Genomic DNA, 14,877 nt, shown 5'->3' with positions numbered 1-14,877 from the left:
AAGGGGCTGAAAATCCTTGAACAACATCACTATATTCGCTCCTGTCGACATGACCAAACAGTAAGACAGTAATAATCAAACAGGAGCTTACCTACCAGCCACCTGCACGATGCTTTTGTCTGTTTTCACCGAATATAGAAATATTCCAGCAAAGGCATAAAATGGCAGTGGTCTAAAATGCCACCAGGTAGACCCATGTTCAACATCACCGTGAGCTCAAGATATCCACCCAAGAAGCAAAAGAATGACAACAAAAAAAGCTGGACGGATAAGAAAATCAGCAAGCACTCCTCAGATACGTCTGGACTGAAGCGATTGAGAGCATGCCCGCTAGAAAATCCCAGGGGATTAAAACATCACATGACCAGCCATCTCCACCGCCGGTCAGAGAACAAGTGGAGAGGAGAAAAGCAAAGGAGAGGGAGACAAGAGTGAATGGGAGGCAAAAGGGGGGGTGTGTCACAGTGCTGCTCAAACCGCCTTTTCATGACAGTCGCCGAGACAGAGGAGACATGAGCCAATAATACATTGGGACCGTGCTGATCTGAGCCCCTCCCTGAGTGAAATTGCCAACACTGAGGCAAACATGGCGGCAGGGAGACAAAAGGGAAGCCTGCAAGGACAAAGGAAACCCCGTGGATAAGAAATAAGACAACCACAAACACACACACACCACACACACACACACACACACACACACACACACACACACACACACAAACGTACACACACACATTCACAATTACACGTTTTGCTACATTGTGGGGACATGGTGTGCAAAGGTTTTGACCCATGGGAACCCAAGTTCAAACATCAAAAAAACCTATTTATGAAACTCAGAAAAAAATGATTTTAGGACCCACATTTTTTTTAGCCTGTGCTCACTCAGAAATCACTTTAAAATGGCATAATTTTTTATTTAATTTTTCCAGGTTTTTCGCAACTCCGTGGGGACGTAAAGAATCATGTCAAACCAAAACTTCCAGAAGGTGGTGCTTATTTTTTTCAAGAGACAATATTTAGAGCCTGTAAGGTCAGCAATTGTGTTTTGCAGGAGCCATGATCGTATATTTTTTGACAATTCTAAGTTTTGAACACAAATTGTGAAATATTTTCCTCACATGCACAACTGGGTCCGAGCCCCCTCCCATTTTCTGACATGATATCCAACAGAATAATCAAGCACCAGATGTAGGTCTGCCAGGTTCTGTCACAACCAAAAGTTTGACTGCATCCAGTATTGGACTTTTCAATGTGCTATTCGTTATTATTATCTGTGAATTACATCCCATTGGTGCTGCCAGCAATTTTTTGTTTCATAAATGTGCTGAGTTCCAACACTTGGTGTATTCTTTGTGTTGTTTTTAGATTTGTATGTTTAATCTATGGAAAATATCTCGTCTTTTAATTACATATTGACTAACAACCTGTGCAGATCAGACTTAAATGACAATGTTTTAATTTCTCAATTTTCAATCTGAGTTGCTAAAACAATACTTTTTCTTGCATATTTATTGGATTGGATTTGACTTTATTAGTTTTGCAGTGGAGGAATTTACATTTCACAGCAGCAAAGTTATGAAAGTAGAAAAGCAAAATACAGAAGCTGCTTGAAAGGCAGCCACTCTCCCGGCGCCGTCTGGAAGTCAAAAGAACAAAAAAACTAACTAACAAATAACATGACAATTATAAAATAGATTGAAGAGACGCAAGTAATTTAACATTGCTCATGCACCAATTTCAATGGCAGCCTCCGATCTTTTTAATCATTGAAATACATCAACCTGAAATTTCAAACATTCAAGACATTGTGGGAAGAAAATAAATACAAATTGCTTTAATATTAACAACTGTGTGTAAAACGTTCAAGATTGAAATAAAAGTGTTGGACGAGATTGTTGTGTCCAGAAGTTTAGTCAACAAATATTCAAGAAAAGGGCGGCCCGGTAGTCGAGTGGTTAGCACACCGGCTTCACAGTGCAGAGGTCGCGTCCCGGTCCGGCCTCCCTGTGTGGAATTTGCATGTTCTCCCCGGACCCGCGTGGGTTTTCTCCGGGTCCTTCGGTTTCCTCCCACACTCCAAAAACATGCATGGCAGGCAGATTGACCACTCCAAATTGTCCCTCGGTGTGAGTGTGAGAGTGACTGTTGTATGTCTTTGTGTGCCCTGCGATTGGCTGGCAACCAATTCAGGGTGTCCCCCGCCTCGTGCCCGAAGACAGCTGACATAGGCTCCAGCAACCCCCGCGACCCTAATGAGGAATAAGCGGTACGGAAAATGAGATGAGACATTCAAGAAAAAAAAACACTTAATATGTTGAAATAAAAGCTATTGTCTCTGTGTTGTATTGAAATGTGCCAGAAACAAGTACACATGACACATATATCATACATAAAAACAATGCATTGTTCCAGCTGCCAAACCTAACCTTTCCTTAGTTTCGAACCTAACATTAACTGTGTTTTGCGGACATTGTCATTAATTTATCAATGCGGTTTTTCACGAAATATTTAACTCCCTTCCAAGTTCTCCCTTACAATTCTTCTGGTGAAGCCTTAATGCAGTTCATGTATTCGTCTTTGCCTGGAACCTTGAGAGACCTGATGGAGTCCATCAAGGTTTTCTCCACAGCGTGGATTTTTCTTCTGTACACTTTTTTACCTTCATTTTTACTTCTTCCTTCCCTATATAAAATGGGCAGTAAATTAATAATCCTCCAAAAGTTAAGACACAGGCCATTGCTGTCTAAAGTCATCATTGGTCTGTTTAGTAACAGTTTTGTATTTTGTATACATCAAATGATAACACATTGACAAGCCACTAGGTAACAGTTTACCTTCAGAGATCTTCACCAGCTCCGCCCTACCATCAGATTTACCTATTAGTAGTAAACACAGAAAAAATATATTGAGTTCAACAAAATCAGGAATATGTACTTCAGTGCTATGTTCACGGTGCAGGTCTGAATGCAATTCAGATTTTTTTGGATGGGATCAATTTATTTTGTAAGGGTTCACATTACATGAAGAAATGCTTATCTTATTACTACTGAGAAAACATGATTTTAAAGATTCCATTTCGATTTCTATAGACCCTCGACATTAACTTGAAGTTGTTCAATACTAAATATCCCATAGAATGTTATGAGGAGGAAGATATAGAGCATTTTTTGTAGGATAACAATCTTCATCTTTCCCTTTCGGCTTTTCCCCTCAGGGGTCGCACAGCGAATCAATGTCCTCCATCTATCCCGGTTTTGTGCATCCTCTTCTCTCACACTAGCTACCTTCATGTCCTCTTTGACCACATCCATAAACCTCCTCTTCGGTCTTCCTTTCGGGTCTCCTGCCTGGCAGTTGAAGGCTCAGCATCCTTCTCCCGATATAGTCGGTCTCTCTCCTCTGGACATGTCCAACCCATCTCCGTCTGGCCTCTCTGACTTTCTCTGCAAAGCCTCTAATATAAGTTGTCCCTCTCATGTACTCATTCCTGATCATATCCAACCTGGTCACTCCCAAAGACAACTGTCTTTTCTTCAGTGGCACTGTCTCCAGTCCAAACATCATGGATGGTCTCAGCACTGTTTTATACACTTTTCCTTTCATCCTAGCTGAAACCCTTCTATCACACATCACACCTGACATTTTTCTCCAGCCGCTCCAGCCTGCCTGGACACGCTTCTTCACCCACCTCTTTTCCACACTCTCCATTGCTCTGGACAGTTGACCCAAGTACTTAAAATCCTCCACCTTCTTTAGCTCCTCTCCCTGTAGCATCACACTTGCACTTGGCTCCCTCTCATTCACACACATATATTCCGTCTTGCTGTGACTGATCTTCATTCCTCTCCTTTTGTTACGACGCTCGAGTGCAAAGAGGCAGAACTCGAGCGACGGAATCTTGGCGATAGGGAAGGACCCGAAATACACGGCGTGACAGGCTTGGATGGATCAAGTGTCTTTATTGGAACATGCATCAAATAATAACAAACAGGGAAGAGTGGAGGAAGATAACTAAATGACAGCAGACCTGGCAACACGGAAGTGGAAACGGCAATGACCAAAAATACTCCGACGGAGACGGTAGTGAGCGACAGACAGATATAGGCAGAAGGCACAATCAGTGAATGACAATCAGCTGTGGGAACCCAGGTGAATGATGATTGGAGGGGCCGTCTCCCAAGATTGGCGGAGGAGGTGACAGGAGGGGCGGGGCGCGCCCCGGATGGCAACGAGATGTGACAGTGCCCCCCCCTCAAGGGACGCCTCTCGGCGGCCCACCAGGTTTGGATGGGTGAGCCGCATGGAATGCCCGGGTGAGGGATGGGTCGAGGATCCAGGAACGTGGGACCCATTGACGTTCCTCAGGTCCATAGCCCTCCCAGTCGACCAGGTACTGCACTCATCTGCCTCTGCGCCTGGAGTCCAGTATCTCCCGCACGGTGTAGACTGGTCCGTCGTCCAATATCCGGGGGGGAGGTGGGGGGTGGGCGTGGGGGCTAAGGGGCTGGTCTCCACTGTCTTGAGGAGGGAAACATGAAAAACGGGGTGGATCCGCATGGTGGGTGGGAGCCGGAGCCTCACCGAGACCGGGCTGAGGATGGCCTCGATGGGGAAGGGACCCGTGAAGCGTGGGCCCAGCTTGGCCGAGGCCCCTGCCAGCCGAAGGTCCTTCGTGGATAGCCAGACTTCCTGCCCGACCTGGTAGCTGGGTGCTTGCCGCCGATGGCGGTCTGCCACCCGCCGGTTCCGGGATGCGGTGCGTGACAGGGCGTCCCTGGTCTCCTTCCAGACTCTGTGGGCCCGTCTGAGGTGATGATCGATAGACGGGACCTCCACCTGGCCTTTCTGTGTGGGAAACAAGGGCGGCTGATAGCCACAGGCGGACATGAATGGGGACCGACCTGTGGCTGCGGAGACCAGGGAGTTGTGGGCGTACTCCACCCAGGGTAGGTGCAGGGCCCACGACGCCGGGTTGTGGAGGCACACGCACCGGAGGGCCGCCTCCAGGTCCTGGTTCTTCCTCTCCGTCTGTCCGTTGGTCTGGGGGTGGTAACCAGACGACAGGCTCGCCGATGCCCCTAGGGACCGACAGAAACGCTTCCATACCTTGGACACGAACTGCGGTCCCCGGTCCGACACGATGTTCATCGGAATCCCGTGGAGATGGACGACATGGTTAACCAGGAGTTGAGCCGTCTCGGTGGCGGACGGCAACCTGGTTAACGGAACGAAGTGGGCCGACTTGGAGAATCGGTCCACTACGGTGAGGACGACCGTCTTGCCACGGGAGGGGGGAAGGCCTGTCACGAAGTCGACGGAGATGTGGGACCAGGGTCTGGACGGAACCGGTAGGGGCTGGAGGAGTCCGGCCGGGGGCTGGTGGGAGGCCTTTCCACGGGCGCAGATCGGGCAGGCCTTCACGAAGAGGGTGATGTCCCTCCTAAACCCCGGCCACCAGAACCGTTGGGCGATGAGTTGGATCGTCCTGTTGACCCCCGGGTGGCAGGCTATCTTAGATGTGTGCCCCCAGATAAGCACCTCAGTGCGTAGAGGGGGGGGGCGAACAGGCGATCCTTGGGACAGCCCCTGGGGATGGTGGTAGTTCCCTGTGCTTGCTGGACTTTTCTCTCAACCTCCCACCTCAGGGCGCCCAGGATGCGCTGGGCCGGCAGGATGTTGGCGGTGGTCTCCTCCCTTTCTGCCGGCTCATGGATACGGGATAGGGCGTCGGGCTTGGTGTTCTGTGACCCTGGGCAGTAGGTGAGAGAAAAGTCAAAACGGGTGAGGAAGAGTGACCATCGGGCCTGCCGTGATTTAAGTCTCTTGGCCGACCGGATGGCCGCCAGGTTTTTGTGATCCGTGTAGACGGTGAAGGGGTGTTTAGCTCCCTCAAGCCAGTGTCTCCATTCCTGCAGGGCCAGGACGACCGCCAGCAGTTCCCGATTGCCGACGTCATAATTGGCTTCGGCGGGGCTGAGCCGGCGGGAGAAGAAGGCGCATGGGCGTAGCTTCTGGTCGGTGGGAGAGCGCTGGGAAAGGACGGCCCCTACTCCGGACTCGGATGCGTCAACCTCGACCGTGAACGGGAGCTCCGGGTCGGGATGACGCAGAACAGGGGGGTTGGTGAAGGCAAGACGGAGGCGGTTGAAAGCCCCCTCAGCATCGGGAGTCCACCTGAAAGGGAGCTTGGTGGACGTGAGGTTAGTGAGGGGGAGTGCCTTCTGACTATACCCGCGAATGAAGCGGCGGTAGAAGTTGGCAAACCCCAAAAACCGCTGAAGCTGCTTGCGCGTCTTTGGGATCGGCCATTCCACCACCGCTTTGGTTTTGGCGGGGTCGGCCCTGAGCTGCCCCTGCTCCACAACAAACCCCAGGAACGACAGAGAGCGGACATGGAAGTCACACTTCTCTGCCTTCACATAGAGCCGGTTTTGCAGGAGCCGCGCCAGGACCCGTCGGACGTGTTGCCGGTGTTCTTCTGCAGAGCGAGAAAAAATAAGAATGTCATCAAGGTAAACAAAAACAAAAACATTGAGGAAGTCCCTGAGCACATCATTTATCAAATTCTGGAATACGCAGGCGCGTTCGTGAGCCCGAACGGCATCACCAGGTATTCAAAGTGCCCTAAAGGTGTCTTGAAGGCTGTTTTCCATTCATCCCCCTCACGGATACGGACCAAATGGTAGGCGCTACGAAGGTCTAATTTTGAAAAAATGGTGGCGGACTGAAGGGGCGCGAAGGCCGAATCCATGAGGGGGAGAGGGTATTTGTTGCGGATGGTGATGTCGTTCAGGCCCCGGTAGTCAACGCATGGGCGCAGGGATCCGTCCTTTTTGTCGATAAAGAAAAACCCTGCGCCCAGCGGGGAACGCGACGGGCGAATGAGTCCCGCCGCTAGAGAGGAGTCTATGTAAGTGCTCAGGGCTTCCCGTTCCGGTTGTGAAATGTGGTAAAGTCTGGAGTCCGGTAATGGAGCCCCTGGCTGCAAGTCGATAGCACAGTCATACGGTCGGTGAGGCGGCAGGGATTGGGCGTTGTCTTTGCTGAACACCTCCCGCAGGTCGTGGTAGTAATGTGGCACGCCCTTGCGGCAGATGGCCTCGGGCGGGCGACCGCGGGAGGGGTTACGCCCTGCCGTAGCCGACCGCAGGCAGTTTGCATAGCAGTAGGGGCTCCAGCCCTGAATGGTGGGGCCCTCCCAAGAAATGGATGGGTCATGGGCCTTGAGCCAGGGGAGACCCAAGACCAATGGCGCGTTCCGGGAGGGCATAACAAAAAATTGGCGGTGCTCCACATGGTTGCCTGCCACTCGGAGCTTAAGCGGGGCCGTGAGGTGGGTGACCCGGGCTAACAATCGGCCATCCAGGTCGACGATCTCCTTAGGGGGAAGGAGATCTATAAGTTGGCAGCCCAAAAGGTCGGCCAAGTGGGGGTCGATGATGCACCCGTCGGCCCCCGAGTCCACTAGTGCCCGCACTCTTTGGGAGCTGGAGGGGCCAAATAGTTCACTTTCCAGCTCCAACCGTGTGACTCGTGTTGTGGACTTAGCCCCCAACGGACGCCGTTTCGGCGGGGACTTACATTGCCCGTGGGTCCTAGGCTGGGGGCCTCGGGTGCGACGAGCCCTCGGGTTGGCGCGGTCGTCCCCCCCCCCCTATCACCATAGGTTCAAGGAGTCCCTCCTGGGGCTGTGCGCGGTCGCTGCCGGGTGTGGTCGACCGAGGGCCAGCTGGCTCGAACGCTCCGCCTCTTGCACAAGGGCGGCAAAGTACCTGTCATCGCCGGCGGGGTCCATGGGTGGTCGGAGTATTGTGTTACGACGCTCGAGTGCAAAGAGGCAGAACTCGAGCGACGGAATCTTGGCGATAGGGAAGGACCCGAAATACACGGCGTGACAGGCTTGGATGGATCAAGAGTCTTTACTGGAACATGCATCAAATAATAACAAACAGGGAAGAGTGGAGGAAGATAACTAAATGACAGCAGACCTGGCAACACGGAAGTGGAAACGGCAATGACCAAAAATACTCCGACGGAGACGGTAGTGAGCGACAGACAGATATAGGCAGAAGGCACAATCAGTGAATGACAATCAGCTGTGGGAACCCAGGTGAATGATGATTGGAGGGGCCGTCTCCCAAGATTGGCGGAGGAGGTGACAGGAGGGGCGGGGCGCGCCCCGGATGGCAACGAGATGTGACACCTTTCCAGGGCATATCTCCACATCTCTAGTTTCTCCACTACCTGTTTCCTGCTCTCGCGACAGATCATAATATAGTGAGACCTCAGCTTACGAACTTAATTGGTTCCCAGACAGAATGTGTAAGCCAAAAAATGTGTATCACAAATTATTTTTTCCCATAGGAAACGATTAAAATGGGAATAATCTGTTCCCGGGTTTCCATAAAATATACTTTACAACTAAATAAGCCTTAATACTACACACAACATACCTTATTCTATATATAATAAATGTGCTATTGTATTGTACTGAAAGAAATACACTGCACTGTATAATAAAGTCACTTTATTTACATTTGTGATGGTCATTGATGGCTTGATGGAATGGCGTTGGAGGTCCGAGGTCAAAGGGAATTGCTGTTTGGACTCACATTCCATAAAGACTGTAATTAAAGAAATAAACTGTGCTATAAAATAAAGTCGTTGGTCCAAGGAGATTCTTGTCTAACATCGTCTGTCAGCCTGTCCATCACCATAGCAAACTGGAAGGGGCTCAGAGCTGACCCCTGGTGGAGTCCCACCTCCACCTTGAATTCCTCAGTAACACCGACAGCACACCTGACAACTGTCTTACAGTCATGATACATGTCTTGCACCGCTCTGACATACTTTTACGTCACTAAAGACTTCCTCATGCAATGCCACAGCTCTTCTCTGGGCACCCTGTCATACGCTTTCTCCAGATCTACAAAGACACAATGCAATTCCTTCTGACCTTCTCTGTACTTCTCTATCAGCATTCTTAAAGCAAACACTGCATCTGTCGTACTCTTTTTTTGGCATGAAGCCATACTGCTCCTCACAAATGTTCACTTCTGCTCTTAGTCTCGCTTCAACTACTCTTTCGCAGAGTTTCATTGTATGGCTCATCACCTTTATTCCTCTGCAGTTAGTACAACTCCGCACATCTCCTTTGCTCTTAAAAATGGGCACGAGTACACTTCCTCTCCATTCTTCAGGCATCTGTTCACCATCTAAGATCTTGTTGAATAACCCAGTCAGGAAAATCACCGCCACCTCTACAAGAAACTTCCATACCTCGAATGGTAAATCATCAGGTCCGAGTGCCTTTCCCCCCTTCATCCTCTTCAGCGACCTCCTCACTTCATCCTTGCTGATGCTTGCTACGTCTTAGTCCACAACAGTCACGTCTTCTACTCTTTGTTCCTTCTCATTTTCTTCATTCATCAATTCTTCAAAGTACTCTTTCCATCTTGCCATTACACTACTGGCGCCTGTTAATATTGCCATCTCTATCCTTAATTACACGAACCTGCTGCAGGTCCTTCCCATCTTTGTCTCTCTGTCTCGCCAGCCTGTAAAGAGCAGTCTCACTTTCCTTGCTGTCCAGCCGAGCATACAAGTTATCATAGGCCTCTTGTTTGGCCTTTGCCACCTTTACTTTAAGCGTGCGCTGCATCTCCTTGTACTGCTGTCTACTCTCGTCCGTCCTCTCAGTGTCCCACTTCTTCTTTGCTAACCTCTTTTTCTGTATACACTCCTGCACCTCCCCATTCCACCACCAAGTCTTCTTATCTACCTTTCTTCCACTCGATACACCAAGTACTTTCCGACCTGTGTCTCTGATTATGTTTGCTGTACTTTGCCAGTGTCCGATCTCGTCGCCGTCCAGGGCGCGCCCCGCCCCTCCTGTCATGTCCTCCGCTGCTCCCAGGAGACGGCCCCTCCCATCATCACGCACCTCGGTTCCCACAGCTGTTTGTCATTCCCGTGATTGTGCCTTCTGACTATATCTACCGATCGCGCTATTCAGTCTCCGTCGGAGTATTCAGAAAGCTTACCTCGCGACCTCCCTTCCGTCAGGTCTGCATTCTTTTTCCCTCACTCATCGCCATTTGTTTTGTTTGTACACATGCTCACAGTAAAGACTTTTCTTGATTACAAGTATCTGTCTCGCCGTGTACTTTGGATTCGAACCCCCGCTTTCCCTCGTCTCTTGAGTCCGGCCTCCGAGCCTCAAGAGACGCAACAGCCAGTCATCTGGAAGGACCTCTTGCCCCCCCCCAGTGCTTGTCTTACCTCCTTCCTAAATGTCATGCAACACTCTTCTTTTTTCAACTTCCACCATTTTGGCCTCGATTCAGTCTTTGGTTTATTCATCTTCCTCACTGCCAGCGTCATCCTACAAACCACCAACCTATGTTGTCTGGCTACACTCTCACCAACCACTATTTTGCAGTCACTGATTTGCTTTAGGTGAGTCACTGATTTGCTTTAGATGACTCTTAGCAAAGTCAACCACCATCTGTCCTTCAGCGTTCCTCTTCTGGAGTCCAAACCTGCCCCTCACCTCCTCATCATCTTTGTTTCCTTCGCCAACATGTCCATTGAAATCTCCACCAATTACAACCCTCTCTTGATTCGCATATTTGTTTTGGCATTTTTTTTTTTTTTTTTTTACGTCGGATGCCCTTCCTGACACAACCCTCTGTATTTATCCGGGCTAGATACCGGCACAATAACACACTGGCTTGTGCCCCCTTGTGGCTACATTACACAACATACTGTACTGTTGTGACTTTTCACTGCCATTTGCAACCTTTTTTTTAGGTTCGAAAAACAACAATCTGCAATGCATCAAATTGGACCGTGAAGTAGGTAGGTATTACTGTATAGTACAGTACACTAGTACACAGTGTTTTTCACCTTTTTTGAACCGCGGTACGTTTTTTTTTTTCATTGGAACATTTTTGTGGCACACCACTAACCAAAAATGTTATAAATTGACATTCTGAACAGTATATTTCATGACAATAAAATTTCTCAATTTATTGATACTCGGTCAGTGCATTTTAGTGCTTTCTCATTTACCTTTGTGGTTTTTCTCATAAAGGTTGCCTGTTTCTCTGTATTGACACACAGGCGAACACAATAGTTTGTTGGCTTGTTTTGAAAGGGAATGGTGTTTCTTTTGGAGCTGGCGTTTAAGCTTGCTTGACACCATGACGCAGTTGGATATAATGATGTGTCATTCGCGAACGAGCCCGTTCTTAGAGCCTGATCTCTGAAGGGAACAAAGAGAGCCTAACAAGTAGCCGGAAATGGGAGCCGACCTTTTTTGTCCTATATTCCCCGCCCTCAGTCTTCGCTTGAAGCTTCGCGTGATTGGTCGATATCCGTGGTAGAAAAGTGGGGGCAGTATTATAGTCACACGCAGCAGTGAGGTTGGGGTGGGGGGGGTGGACAGGTGGACAAATGTTATCACATTATGCTGTTATTATTTTTCAATTATTATATTTTTTTACTCATTGCTATGATAGCATTATTAATATGAAAAGCAAATTAGTGACAGCTGATTATCAGACCACAGTAACCATTGAGAAAGTGAAAGTTAGTGGTCTCTGTGCACATATAAATCAAGCCATATAAATAAAAATATTTGATATAGTGTATTTTTTACATGAGTAATTATTTTTTCACATAATTGTACATGATTTTTGGTGGTTAATTATTTTAAGCAAAAAAAATAAAATAACTGAGGAGCCATTTGGGAGCCAAAATAGTTGTATCTTTTTAGTACGCCGACCAAAAGAACCGGCTCTCTGAAAAGAGCCGGAATTCCCATCACTAGAACTTGGATAGCTTATCGCCGCAGAGTAGCCCTCGTGGAGTCTGTGTGGTCTCATCCCCGGTGCAAGTAAATCCATACAAAAGATAGTTTTCACGCGATTGCCTTGAGCTTTCTCTCTTTATTTATTTATTTTCTTTGCTTTCTTTTTCACACCACTAATATTAGGGTCTTCATCCGGGTGAGTATTGTGGACAGAGCCCAATTCGGAGTTTGCATTGGTCCTTTTTAAAAACTTCCCATGACATTGACAGTCACCATGACCTCTCACGTGCGTTTTTCGGAGGAAAGAGACAATCAGCTTCGTGTTGCCACACGGATGAATATTTAATTCCTCTTCCAGTCTTTACAGCACGTACACCGGACATTAATAATACTAATGTAGCCGTTGAGGAATGAGCACACACGACTAAATGTGGAGACGTGTTTATTCCAACGGCTAACAAGTGGATCTGAACTGAACAGCAAAAGCAGTGTAATATATGTAACATGTACCGCCCCCTCCTCTGCACCTGCTGGGTGAGATGCCTGGTCCTAGTGCCCGCCACACAGCCCCCCCCAGAACACCCAGAAGGAAGGTCAGGGTGAAAATTTTGCAGGGGGCTTAACCAGCCTGCCCCAACGACTACGCAGTCCGTCTTTCGGTGGTGAAGGTGATTCGGGCGAGACCTCAGTGGGGGAACGACACTCAACCCTGGCATGCCGCGGTGAGGCTGGAGGTTTCGGAGGGCGTCCGCGACGTGGGGCCTGGGCAGGCGAAACGTCCTCGCCTGCAACTAAATGAGCCGGTTTGAGCCTGTCTATTGAAATGCCCTCCCTCCGCCCACCCATATCGAGCACAAAACTCTTTTCACCGTGCTCGAGCACTCTAAACGGGCCGTCGTACGGCGGTCGGAGGGGAGAGCGGTGGGCATCGTGACGCACAAAGACAAAACGGGCTGACCTAAGAGCAGACGGAACAAATATTTTGGGGACGCAGTGGTGAATTGGTGCTGGAGTCAGGGGCTCTGCTGGCAAAAGGGGGAATGAAGGTGCACCCGAAGCTTCAGGCAGAAATTCACCAGGAACGCGGAGTGCTTGACCGAGCACTAACTCTGCGGGGGCGGCGTTAAGGTCTTCTTTGGGGGCCGAACGTAACCCGAGCAGGACCCACGGAAGCTGGTCGACCCAGTTACCGTCCGACAGCGCGGCCCGTAGCGCGGCTTTCAGTGACCGGTGGAAGCGTTCGCACATCCCGTTAGCCTGCGGGTGGTAGGCCATAGTGCGGTGTACCTGCACACCCAAGGACTGCGCCATGGCCGACCAGAGCTCGGACACAAACTGGGGGCCTCTGTCCGAAGTGATATCGGATGGCGTGCCGAAACGTGCGACCCAGGACGACAGAAATGCGCGGGCAATATCTGCCGAGGTCGTGGAGGACAGGGGGACTGCTTCCGGCCACCTAGTGGTTCGATCGACCATGGTGAGGAGATGTGTGCAACCCTGCGAAGGAGGGAGGGGCCCGACCAGATCCACATGGACGTGGTCAAATCTCCTGTCCGGAATTGGAAAAGTTTCCAGGTTTGCTCGGGTGTGCCTGTGGACTTTGGCGCGCTGACATGCCACGCATGCAGCTGCCCACTTCCTGACGTCCTTTCGTAACCCAGGCCAGACAAACTTGGCCCCAAGTAGTTTGACTGACGCCCGGACGCCAGGGTGTGAGAGGGAATGAATAGAATCAAAAATTCGCCGACGCCACTCCTGCGGAACCACGGGACGAGTGCGACCCGTAGACACATCGCAGAGGAGAGCGGGACCCCCTTCACACAGTGCCACCTTCTCAAGTTTCAGGGCTGTGCCTGCTGCCTTGAGTTCGTGGATGTCCGGATCCTCAGATTGGGCGAAAAAATCCACCCCGAGCTGGACTGGACACACAATCGCGCGTGACAAGCAATCGGCCACAGGGTTACATTTGCCGGCCACGTGCTGAATGTCTGTTGTGAATTCAGAAATGGCCGCCAAATGCCGTTGCTGTCGGGCCGACCACGGTTCAGTCACCTTTGACATGGCGAATGTGAGTGGTTTGTGATCCACATATGCGGTAAACCGGCGCCCCTCGAGGAGGAAACGAAAATGGTGCGTTGCAAGATAGAGTGCTAACAACTCTCTGTCGAAAACACTGTACTTGCGGTCGTTATCTTGCAGCTTCCGACAGAAAAATGCAAGGGGCTGCCATTCGTTCTCCACAAGCTGCTCAACCACCGCCCCTACGGCAACATCAGACGCGTCGGTAGTCAAAGCCACCTGTGCGGTTGAGATTGGGTGGACCAGAAGAGTTGCACCCGCAAGAGCTTCCTTGGCCCGTTGGAATGATTGTGCTCGTTGCGGTGCCCACTCGACAGGGTCGTTAGCCTTCTTTTTTCTCAAGGCGCCGTAGAGGGGTTGTAGGAGGTCGGCTGCGTGAGGAAGAAATCGGTTGTAAAAATTGATCATTCCCAAAAACTCCTGCAGAGCCTTAACTGTGGCCGGGCGGGGGAAATCCACCACTGCTTGTACTTTGGCGGGTAAGGGGATGGCGCCCTGTGGAGAAATGCGATGCCCCAAGAAATCGATCTTGGACAGACCAAATTGGCACTTAACAGGGTTGACTATAAGGCCGTGCGAATCAAGGCGCTTGAAAACTTCGGTTAAGTGCGACAGGTGTTCCTCCGGTGAAGGGCTGGCCACAAGGATGTCGTCTAGATAGACAAATACAAAATCAAGACCTCGCAAGACTGAGTCCATCAGTCTCTGAAAGGTCTGTGCCGCCCCCTTCAGGCCAAAAGGCATACGGAGGAATTCAACAAGGCCAAAAGGGGTTATTACTGCAGTTTTTGGCACATCTTCTGCCCGTACCGGAACCTGGTGATAACCGCGAACGAGGTCAACTTTGGAAAAGATCACGGCTCCGGCCAAACGTGCGGAAAAGTCCTGGATGTGCGGAATTGGGTAACGGTCCTGTGTGGTTACATTATTAAGCCGACGAAAATCACCGCACGGCCGCCAAGAACCGTCACTTTTGGGGA

The 14,877-nt window shown here is 50.0% G+C and overlaps 1 protein-coding gene across 6 annotated transcripts in view; it reads right to left on the bottom strand.

Moving 5' to 3' along the window:
• Positions 1-8,527, bottom strand: part of LOC148890937 (pleckstrin homology domain-containing family A member 6-like) — a 53,621-nt gene extending 45,094 nt beyond the window's left edge. For 2 of the 6 annotated variants that reach the window (XR_016116742.1, XR_016116740.1), the window contains exons 1-2: positions 8,207-8,527; positions 92-3,850 (exon numbers count right to left, since the gene is read on the bottom strand). The gene's annotated coding sequence lies outside the window, so the exon portion shown is untranslated. Of the gene's footprint in view, positions 1-91; positions 3,851-8,206 lie in introns of those variants that run through there. The other 4 variants (XR_016116739.1, XR_016116741.1, XM_089011171.1 and 1 more) reach the window with 4 other exon arrangements.
• Between the last annotated feature and the right edge of the window lie 6,350 nt (positions 8,528-14,877).

The sequence above is a fragment of the Hippocampus bargibanti genome, linkage group LG12 (genome assembly GCF_051943395.1).
Source record: "Hippocampus bargibanti isolate YZ-2025 linkage group LG12, ASM5194339v1, whole genome shotgun sequence".
Classification (NCBI taxonomy): domain Eukaryota; kingdom Metazoa; phylum Chordata; class Actinopteri; order Syngnathiformes; family Syngnathidae; genus Hippocampus; species Hippocampus bargibanti.
This window is presented reverse-complemented; position numbering and strand designations above follow the sequence as displayed.